Below are 11,945 nucleotides of genomic sequence, written 5' to 3'. Positions count from 1 at the left end.
TAGTATTTCAACTTTTTGCAAGCACCTCCACAATTTCAGGTACTTGTAGGAAGATTTATGATTTTTCCATAACTCATATAGATATATATAATTTTTTTGTGAGTAATCTTGTTCAAGAGATGGATATCAGATAATATTACTTCCCTCTAACAAATTATGGGGTAAGCCCGATGATGCAATCCGAGTGAACTGGATAAGTAGAGTCGGGACAATCCACCGGATCAGATGAAAGTTTTGTTAAGGAAGATGAGCAAGGAGATATATCTTGTAGTGAAGATATATCTCTGTATAATATGGCTACAATCGTGTCCTACAAACAAAGAAACGTACTCGTGAATGGCACCAGAGGGGTGTCCGGAGTCACCACTCCGATGCTTAAGTCAGCAGGTGGAGATGAAAGATAAAGTATGTATATGTGAGGATATACGTGAATGCCAAGAGCTTATAAACAAAAATATTCTGATCCTTCAAATGAAATACACACCTGCTATTTATAGGAAGAAATCACATGATTACCTTATTTTCAGGGCCCACTTGCTACTTATGGTAAAGATGGTTGCCCACACCCTACTTCTGACAATTTGTTCTGACACGCCAAACCCCCGTGGTTCTGACAGTAATGATTGTCAAGCATAAAGTAAGCTATACTGATGCACTTGAGTGAGATGCTATTTTCGAGATAGCCCGGATACTGCTGAACTCGAGTGAAATGCTATTTTCGAGGTAGCCCAGGTAGAAATCATCTGGGAGCTTGTATGAGAGCCCGAGTTTCTGATAACCCGAGAAGAAGATGTCCCGGGCATTCACCTGCCCGACTTCTGACGAACCATTCCTATAGATTTATGCTGATTTGGGCTATCCAAATAATATTTCGGGTCATCCATGACCTAGACTCTAATGGAGTATCACCCGTGATATGGATGACCCAAACTCTGACGGGGTATCACGAAAATATCACTAATGCATTCATCATTTCCTTTATAGTTGAGCTTTTCCTTTATTCAATCACGTTTGATGATGAGCAAAATTCATCAAACGACAGTAAATTACAGCTTCTCTTATTCCGAAATTTCTGTTAAATTTCCTGGGAATTAGAAAATATTCAACAAGGTTGAATCGATAATTACGATAGGGACAAGCATCCGGTAGATAAAAAAAGCAAATATCTATTCGTCTAGTTTGACACTTTAACCGGTGAAAACGGCATAGTGACACACAAAAATGCATTCCCTCGGGTAAAGTCTCAAGTTGTAATACATTTATTAAATCTATGGGCGTCCATAAAGAGCCTAAATTTATTTACATTTTTCATATGTAACTTTAGTTCAATTTTAATATTCAGGATATATTTACCATAGTCTGAAATGGATTTATCTGATTTTCAATTGTTTTATAATAATTTTATGAAATATTAAAAAATAGATCAATTATTCCATGTGCTCAAGTATTAATTTGAGAACACTCGAGATGCACAAAAATTCGTACGACCTTTATATTAATTAGTACGCGTGATTTTTGAAACAATATATATATATATCACACACACACGTTAGCAAACCAAACATCCGCGATGCTTCCGATCCCACATTTCTATAAATATAAAGAAATAAATGTCGTCTGCATTGGTAAGTAAATGAAGTCTACGTGGTGACGTCGCCAAGTGAAAATTGCCTTACGTCATGAAATAAACAGTTTTATTTTTGTTATTCAAAAAAAACAAAAAAAACTAAACTTAAGGGCATTCGTTATCAAGGTTCTAAAAAGCATGAAGCATCCCGAAGTGTGGACTGTCGAACTCCAAGTTTTTCAAGCTTAAGCAAGATTAATACAGGTTTAAGCGTGAATTTTTTTTTTAATTTTTAGTGTAATTGTAATTATCTCAAACCAATAAATAGATAAAATAATACATAAATATGATAAATTTAAGTATGATGCATTAGTTCTCATATTTATAAAGAATAAAAATCTCAAAATTGCAATCTTTATTTGTTTTTGCAACCAGACCACATTAAAAAATGCTAAATATTTGTTAAATCATTATCAGACATGCTTAATCATAATTAAAATTAAAAAACAAACATCTAAATTATAAATATACTTTATTATTTTAAAATAAAAAGACATACATTTAAAATAAAAAAATGTAAAAATAAATAGATGTGATTAACTGTGTTTAAGCACACTTAATTAAATGTCTTAATTACGCTTAATTCGGTTAAACTACAGTTTAACCGCTTTTCTCCGAAGCGGGGTATTTTTGTCGAGCTTCAAGCTTAAGCGAGCTTTTTAGAACACTGTTCATTTATACGAGTTGTTGAATATCCAAATAATTTTGTATATAGGAGATGGAAACATGCTATCATAACCTATCATTTTTGTTCGTTATGAAATGATAAATTATGTATAATATTTGGAAAACAAATTAATATACACTGATAACAAAACGATGTATCGTACTAATCATTTGTTGAGCTTCTGTCAAATTTTAGACGAAACAAGCATTCGACGACTGATTCTTCGCATCAAACTATGCCCAAGTGTATATGCATAATATGATATAGAGTTAATTGGTACATAACATTGATTAGAAATTCAGGTCACGTACGATTTATATTTGAAAATTGGAATTTACAAATTTGTTTTCGATATATCTTATAGTCCAAGACTATTTTATGTGAAAGGCGAATTAAATTAAAATACAAAATTTCAATAAAAATCAAGCAAACTTTCCACCATCAAAAATATATTTAGTGTCTTTTTCAACTTGGTTAATCTTTTGTTACCGTCTTTGTGTGGGTGGAATCCCTTTTGTGCCTGCAAATGGAATAAAGATCAAAAAGCCAGATAGCATCAAACTTGGTGGGATGGGATCTTTTCATCAACTAATGCCCTTTTTCAATTAAAATAAATCAATACATTTTTAAATTATCCATGTTTACATTAAATATTAAAAAATGACTAAATTTTAGAGTTGTAGTTATTTTTATTTGACTAAAATCTGAAATAAATAAAATTTCAACGTAATTATATTGTTACAAAACTAATTAATAATAGAATACAATCTAGAAATCAAATAAAATGTACTTATATCCAAACAAAGACACACTAAATTAACAAAATTTATGGCATGATTTTATATCAATGTAATGGGTTTGAATTAGTTTGATTTGGTTTTTTTTTAAATCAAAATTTGAACTAATCCAATTTTTACAGTATGGTTGATTTAAAAACCAATACAAACTGTGATCGCATGAAAAATGATCCAAACCATACAATTTGGTTTTACGGTTTGATTCAATTTTGAACACCGTTAGTCTTACTAATGAAAAATTGGTGACGAGTTATGTTTAAGGATAACGATCAAATCATGACACTTAAAGAGTAGGTCTCTACGGTCTTATAAATCTTAATCTGTGAGACGGGTCAACCCTACCGATATTCACAATAAAAAGTAATACTCTTAGCATAAAAAGTAGTACTTTTTCATGGATGACTAAAATAAGATATTCATCTCATAAAATACGACTCGTGAAACTGTCTCACGTAAATTTTTGTTTATTTCGAGATATAAATTGTAATAATAATAATAAAAAAATTCGACTTTGCGTGCATCATAAGTAAAAATGCATTATATATTTTCCATGTACAAAAATACTTTAAAAATAGAAGAAGATTCGAGAGATTGTCGACGTAGACCTCATATTCAGGTTAATTAATTCTGAAGTTGATGTTCTTGAAAGTTGTACGCATCCACTTGTTTTGTGTTGCGGGTTACCGATAATTTTTCAAGAAATATCGGCCTCTACCCGATTTTGACAACAAAACCCCTCATTTTTCAAAATAGTAGATATTTATTGACATGATATTGTAAATTTTTATTCGTGATACGAGTTAATATTATTTATTTTTAAAATAATAAATAAATAATTTTTTTTAATAAACTATGTAGATAAAAAATTCGTCTAATCTGTATTTCCCAAAACAAAATAAAAAGAAGAAAAGACAAAACCACTTCTATGTGACGTCTGTTTAGCATATTTGTCGTTAATTGTTGGCAACAGGTAACACAAATTTCTTCTTCACTTTTTTTATTATTATTATTATTATTATTTTAAATTCAAGCTCGCTTTTTTGTTTTTAAATATAAGATCATTTTTATTGAATATTATGTCCTAATAATTATGGATGAATTGGTATCAGTATCAACTCAGTTCTATCATAATTTTCTATTTATCATAAATTTTTATTATACATTTATATATATTATAAAATTATATTCAAAGGCTCGCGATTAATTTTATGAATGGGGTTGTGTAGAGAATTGAGAGAATCAACCACCACAAATTTTTTGAAAGTGGAGACACATTTTACATACATATCTGTTCTAAATTTTTAAGTTTGAGACGAGATATCAGACTCTAGATCGAGTTAAGTCTAGCTACTTGACGAGAAGAAGAACGCCGTCTCTTCCCTTCTATGGATTTTCCACGAGTAAAGAAAGAAGCCATCTAGGAAATAGTAACGGGCCAGTTGACTGGTCCAGGACCATTTTCTCATGGTGTTGTTGATGCTATGGCTGACAATTAAATTCGATCCCCATTTATGGGTTAACCCTAATGGGGCTGGCCTATTTATTCGACTTATTTTATATATTATTATTATTATTATTATTATATGTTTTTTTAAAAATTTATCTGGTTATTATATACATAAGATATTTTATGTTTTGTCATATTTTACTTTGTTTTAATATTTAATTAAAAAGTTCATGGACAATGAATCTAAAAAGTAAATCAAGCTAATATAACCTTTTTTTATTATTTATTTTTGAATAAAGAAATTATTATTAATTTCACAACAGTATACTATAATAAATTACAAAGACGGTTTAATTTTATGAGAAATATATTTATTTGATTTATTCATATAAAATATTATTTTTATTATAAAAACGAACAAAATTGATATGTCTTACGAATAAAAATCCGTGACACCCTGTTGATATAACTACGGGGTGTCAATCGGGTGGGTTGGGTCGGGTTTCGGGTCAACACGCGAAATTTTTTTTATTTTTTTTAACCCGAACCCAACCCGAACCCGAAGCAACCCGAAAACCCACAACCCGAACACGAACCCATATAACCCGACTCAACCCGTCTAACCGGCCTAACCCGAATTTTATTTTATTTTTTTAAATTTTTTTAAAAAAATTAATAAAAAAATTTCAAAAAAATAAAAAAAATAACATTTTAATTTAAACACATAATAACAAAATTTTCGATTTAAATTTGAAAGTTTAATCGTAGAAAATTAAAAGAATATTTACCCAATCAAATAAAAAATTGTTAAAAAAATAAAAATATGCAAAATAAATATTAAATGATAAAAATTTATTATATAAATATACAGTAAATTTTGTTCAAACATACAATATATAAAAATATAGGTAGTATTTTCAAAAAAAAAAAAGTTCGCGGGTCAACCCGCGACCCAACCCGAATCCATCCAACCCAAACCCGAAAAACCCCAACCCGAACTTGATTTTTTTCGTGTTGAATCGTGTCGGATTGACGGACCGTGTCGCATTTTGACCCCCCTTTTACGATGGGTGTTTTCGTTGGATATGGTATGATTCGCGTTTTCGTGCAAAGTGGATAACGGAAAGCGCATAGAAAATCTTTGAAGAGGCAAATGTCAGGACATTTCCTCACATTACGGCTACCGAAAAGATTACCCAATTTTTGAAGTCAAAATATGGGGTTTTTCATGAATCTTTTCAGTTCTGACTGGAATTTAGGGTTCATGAGAGATATCCGAATCTTCTTAGTTGCACTACAAACTTAATTCTTGTGCTTTCTGTTGAAATGATTGAGCTCAAATGAAGACCTGGTATATTTTTGGGTCAATTACGTACGCTTAAGAGTTTCGTTTCACGGTATAAAATTTGTTTGCTCGATCCTTTCGATGGGTCGTTCTCGTGGAAATTTTCATTCTGAAGAAGATCCTAGTCAAAGGTGGGATTTTGTTTTTTGTTTTTTTTGTATCATCTTGCATATTGCGTATGCTAATGGGTGCATCAATATCTTTGGTATTTTATCTTGTACTAAGATTTATGGCTAACTGTATGGCATTACAGTTAGCTGTGCTGTTTTATTGTTTGTTTGAGTTATACGAGGACGTAGTTTATTTGACGATGTTATTGTGGTTTTGTGCGTCGTTGTCTTTTCCTTCCTATTTGTATTATTGATTGTAAGATAAATGAATGGTCCTTTGTGCAATGCCACATACGACCAAATTTATTTTTTAATATTGGGCTATGGTTATGTAAATTTTCGTGTTTTGAAGTTTGAAGCATTGTCAAGAATATTTTGTTTTGCACAAAATTAAATGAGACGTGCTGTCGTCTAACTAGTTTATATCGCTGCTGCTTTTCTGCATTATGTGATGCAAATGAGGTTTATCCTCTTTCCAATAGATTAAGTGGAACTGTGTCTTCATGTTTTTCTATCACTATTCCTTTTCTTTTATGTACATCAGTATACTTCTCTCCGTTTCTTCAAATAGTCGATGTTTTTTTTGCAGATCAAGGAGAAAAAAGAGCGCTTCAAGTTGTGAAAACATAGAATCACTTGCTGCAGGTTGATTTATCTTCTTTAGTATGTATGTTTCTCATTGAATAGAGCACCATGGCTATCTTTGAGTGTAATATGTTAAAAAGAGAGTGGAGTGAAATGGTTCTCGTGGTCATTTATTGGTCTTATGTCTTTCACTTCTAGCATCCTTTCTTGGCTTTATCACGCAGTTAATGATTTGCTATGCTAAGTGACACTTAATTTTTTTTCCAATTAATTATCTTATAGGAATCCACAACCTACGCATTTTGGGTTGACAACTAGAAAGTATATAAGATGACTTTGGAGTTAGGCTTTGTTTTGTTTTGTGTGATATTTTATATAATTCATGTTATATTACATGCAATACATTAAACTGGTTTATATCCTGCTTTTAATTGAATGCTCAGGTCAGGGTATAGGTGAAGGAAAAAGGGCTTTATACCATTGTAACTATTGCAACAAAGATATTACTGGGAGAATTTGCATAAAATGTGGTGTATGTTCTGATTTTGACCTGTGCATTGAGTGTTTCTCAGTAGGAACTGAGGTTCATCCACACAAAAGTGGTCATCGCTATCGGGTTATGGTGAGTTCCTTATCTGAAAATATTTCTATTTTTAACACAAAGGATTCTACTTACTTTTGTCATATATGTTTTTATTAACTCTATTTTGTAAGTAGTTTGAATTTCAATGTGCTAATGGTGATAGAGTGGTAGGCGCATATTTACTGTGTCGTTTTAAAGTTTCTGCTTACAACATAACATGAGAAGAGCGTAATATATCTTAAATCAATTCTGTTTCTGAATTTTTTTCTGTATGAATATTCTTTTGTTTTTCTCTATCCGTTGTTTCTTTTCCATATGTTTTGTTTGTTACTGCTGAGTGATGTACCTGCCCACATTGCTGATGGTCTTCGAAGTGTAATTTTAACAGGACATATTATCCTTTCCTCTCATATGTCCAGAATGGAATGCTGATGAAGAAATGCTACTTTTGGAGGTGATCTGTAACCTCTTTTGAGTGTTTATCAGAACCTTGATCTGTGGAGTCTCGCTTTTTTCTTGAAAATCTTAGCTTTGTTTTTTGCTTCATTAAATGTTCCTTAAGCAGGGATCTGAAATGTATGGCATGTGTAACTGGGCAGAAGTTGCAGAGCATGTTGGAACAAAGACATGCTTATCTAAACTCTCCTCACTTTCCTATACCGGTATAATTTCTTACATAATTAAGTTGCTTCTAAGAATGTTTTCTCCTTCGAACAGTGCTACAAGATAAACATCTGTTTCCTCAGGACATGAAACATGTAGTGGGTAAAAATAGAAATGAACTCCTTGCTATGGCTAAAGGGCATCTTGATGATAAAAAAGGTTGGTGTTATGAGTAGTCCTCTACTTTTCTACTCCTTTTCTTCTTGTTATCTTTCTAGTATCAAAATTAGTCACGTTTTTAGTCCATCACTCGTACATTTAACTATTAGGATAGGAAATTGTATAACGATAAATCTTGAAATACTGCATAATTTGCTTGTGTTTGAGCAATATAGGTCATGACTCATGGACAGGGGCTGGTTTCTTTATAATCTTTCTCATATCACCAAAGGGATGACTTTTTGACTACTTTCTTGGGTTTAAAATATTTGCATGCATGAAATTGGCCTTATATTCCTTTCGGAACCTACTTAGTGGATTTGTTTGAATGCAATTTGGTAAAAGCTTGAAAATTTGTGTGATAGGAGAAGGTTAAGTAGACCGTTGTGTAAATTGCATTATTTGGTTAACTTTTACATGTAATTTTTAAATGATGGAAAGTATGATAATTAGTAATGTGATGTTTTAAGGAAGTGAATGTTACTTGTGTTAGGAAGTTTATTCACTACTTTTGGGAGAACTCAGTAGTTCCTTCCATTGTGTTTAGGACCCCTCTTGGTGGCCGTAACTTAATAATATTTCCCTTGCATGATGTCATTCTTAATTTGAGATGCTTTTCTAACAATATGGTCTAAGTGATAATGTACTTGGATTCCTTTGCCAGGGGAACTTCAGCTAAAGGAGGAACCTTTGTTCTCTCCCTTGAGAGTCAAGTATATTCACCACTTTCTCAAGCACTTCTAATAATCTATGTATCCGATTTTAGAGTTGAAGATTCATACAAAAGCGGTCCTTCAGTTCGTTTACCTTGCATCTCCATGGCAGGTAATTAGAATTATGTTTTAGTTGGCAACCACTGGACAATTATCTTCTTCTCATTGGTAGTTAATTTGAAACTATTAAAATAGAAAATCTTGCTGGAGCTAAAGTTAAGGCATCCAACATGGCCCACATCAAGGATCAGAGTGATCTTTTAAAAATGGAGGGTGAGTGACATGGTTTAGTTTGATTGTTAGTTCCAATTTAATGATTTATGGAAAAAAATGTTTTTCTTTCTAATTTTAAAAGTTCCCGCAGATCATATGTCAGGGAGGAGTTCTGGTGGGAACAAACCAAAATCAGCAAAGATTGAGGCCCCAGCTTTACCGGATCCATGTGGTTATAATGCAAACAGACAAGAATTTGATCCTGAATATGATAATGATGCGGAACAATTGTTGGCTGATATGGAATTCAAGGAAACTGATACTGAAGAGGAGCGTGAGTTGAAACTGCGAGTGCTTCGTATATATTCAAAGCGGTATTGTTCCTCAGACTTAATTTATAAGAGCTTTTGGCTATTTATACTCCTTATCAATTTTAAAAATAAACTGAAAAAGAATGGTAGGCAAACCTGCGATTTAGTTTCACTAAGATGTTAATGTCGCAAAATACAAAGCGTGTAACGACTTTTGCCTCTCCTTCCCAAGCAGCATGAGTGAAAGCCGCCAATTTGGCTTACCTCATATGGTTAGTGTCTCCCTAGACCGTAGTCATTGAGAGATTACTTTTCAGTTTCTTTATGCTGCAATGTTGCACAATCTCCATTATTATTTCTGTTAAAAAATTCATCAATTGCTTATAATGAGTTTATGTATTTAATATTCTTGAGATGAATCTTTGCAGACTTGATGAGCGAAAAAGGAGGAAGCATTTCATTCTGGATAGGAACATACTCCATGCTAGTCCATTTCATAAGGAATTATCTCAAGAAGAGAAGGATTTATGCCGGCAATATGATGTCGTCATGCGTTTCCATTCCAAGGAGGAGCATGAAGAACTTCTAAAAACTGTAGTGTCAGAGTACAGAATTCTGAAACGAATTCAAGAACTTAAGGTATATCCCTATAATTTGAAATGAAAGTCACCAGACTTATTTAATAATTTTCCATCTCATTGTGGTGTGAAGGATAAGATTTTACAAGTAATACACTAGACACATTTGCTGGACATAGTTTAATGTGCTTCAGAATAATGGAAGGATTATAGGTAAAAAAGCTTTTCAATTATAGACTATCATTAATTAATCAGTTGTATAGGTAATTTAGTTGAAATATTGTAATTTTCATAGATCCTATGAATTAGTGAATATATTACGTATAATTGACTTTTGGAGATGTGCATTCAGGAAGCACGAGCTGCCGGATGTCGTTCTTCAGCTGAAGCTGACAGATATCTTGAGCAAAAACTGCGGAATGCTGAAGATGGTGCTTGCCTGAAAGAAAGTTATCAGGCTGGACCAAGCAGCCAGGAAAGTTTGAATGTACCTGTTTCCTCAGATTCATTTGGTACCTACTCGAACACACCATCTGCCGGTCAATCCAACTCAACACAGACTGATATGGATATCGTTTCATTTTCTGCTGCAAATTGTTTATCTGAATATGTAAGTCTTCTCTTTGCTGTGATAGGAATGCAATTTGTCATCGAGCTAGCCTGGAGTGTTGCTTATTTTTATTAGACTGTTTAGGTTCAAAAGATTGATGAATATCTTGAAGTTGGAAATATTGTTGGGGGACAATCCCTGTTATCCTTTATAGACTGCATACTGGAATTGAATTAAGCGTTGTTGGTGTTAGCGATTTAAGGGATTGGAGTTGTATTTTCATTATCTACTACAGGTTTTGGTACAATGGCTGTTGTTAGATTAGATAGTTGGTGAAAGAGAGAGCATTTGCTCGATTCCCATAAATTGCAAGTTTAATAATTATTGGGAGGAGATTGTTGAATAGTAAAAAGAGCCATTTTTTCCCATTTGTATTTATGAAACTAAATGTTCATGAGGTGGTGCTTGGACTAACTTTCGATTTTAAAATTTGAGTTGCACCACTAGCTGTTGCTTATACAGTATGGCGACATGTAGTAGGTTTTACAGAGTTATTAATACAAGGCTGCAAGTCACATATGAGTTAGAAGGCTAAAAAGTTGAACAAGAGTCTTGCAGTCCATTGTGGGTTTAACCCCAGACTTCTTACCATATAATTTTTATCCATTGACAGGAGAAACAGCTGTGCCGTGAGATCAGGTTAGCGCCACCTGATTTTCTGAAACTTCAGTCGGATATGACCATACAATTTATGATCGGAAATTTATCCAACAAATCCGATGCTTACTCATTCTTCCAAATAGATCGAACCAAAATAGACAGAGTATATGATCTGCTTTTGAAGAAGGGATTGGTTCAGCAATGATATTTCCAGCTACTCACTCAAATATGCACCAGTTCATGATGTTTTAGGATCATGTGATTGTCCATGGCAGGTATAGCCAACATATTGGGAGAAAAACATGGATTTGTATTTGTGTTCTTTTACAGGCTGTAGGAGAAGAGGCTTCCCAGAAATTCATGGTTGCCTTTTCCATCGATTTAGTTAAGGGATGGAAAGAAGGATACTTTTGAAGCTTAATATGCATGACCTATCCTCGCAGACAATAAAATCTTGTCATGTATGCTACTGCCTTGTGAAAAAGATTAACAATGGGCAATGTTTTTGAAGGGCGTAGATTGTATGTTCAAATCTTCTATTCTATAAACGACTCACTATTTCTTGCTTGGTATGCAAAGGTGAATTTCGTATGTAACAAGTTACGTTCACTTGTACATGTACATGATGTGTAATTTAGCTACATACGTGAATACTAGAGTAGCATTTGAAACGAGAGACTGAGTGAGATTTCATTGGATTTTAATTTATATTTCTTGTTAATGGATATCCTGTATCAAGATCAGGCTGTTGTGCAATTCATGTTCAAATTCTCTTAGCATATGCAGATCCAACAACTCAATATATATCTCTTTATTTCCAAGATCAACATTGATAATATTATGCAAAGTGAAGAAAATTTTGAGAACTTGAAGATCCGTCGTTCATTTTGTACTATAGGGTTAATGTAGAACAGTAGAAGCATTGCGGTTCTACCTC

At 32.8% G+C, this 11,945-nt stretch overlaps 1 pseudogene; it reads left to right on the top strand.

Annotated features, from left to right (window-relative positions):
* The first annotated feature begins 5,621 nt into the window (after positions 1 to 5,621).
* On the top strand, positions 5,622 to 11,518 carry LOC142532621 (transcriptional adapter ADA2b-like; annotated as a pseudogene).
* Positions 11,519 to 11,945: the final 427 nt, after the last annotated feature.

Source organism: Primulina tabacum, chromosome 2, assembly GCF_025594145.1.
Source record: "Primulina tabacum isolate GXHZ01 chromosome 2, ASM2559414v2, whole genome shotgun sequence".
Classification (NCBI taxonomy): domain Eukaryota; kingdom Viridiplantae; phylum Streptophyta; class Magnoliopsida; order Lamiales; family Gesneriaceae; genus Primulina; species Primulina tabacum.
The sequence above is the reverse complement of the archived record's forward strand: the minus strand, read 5'-3'. Positions and strand labels throughout refer to the sequence as shown.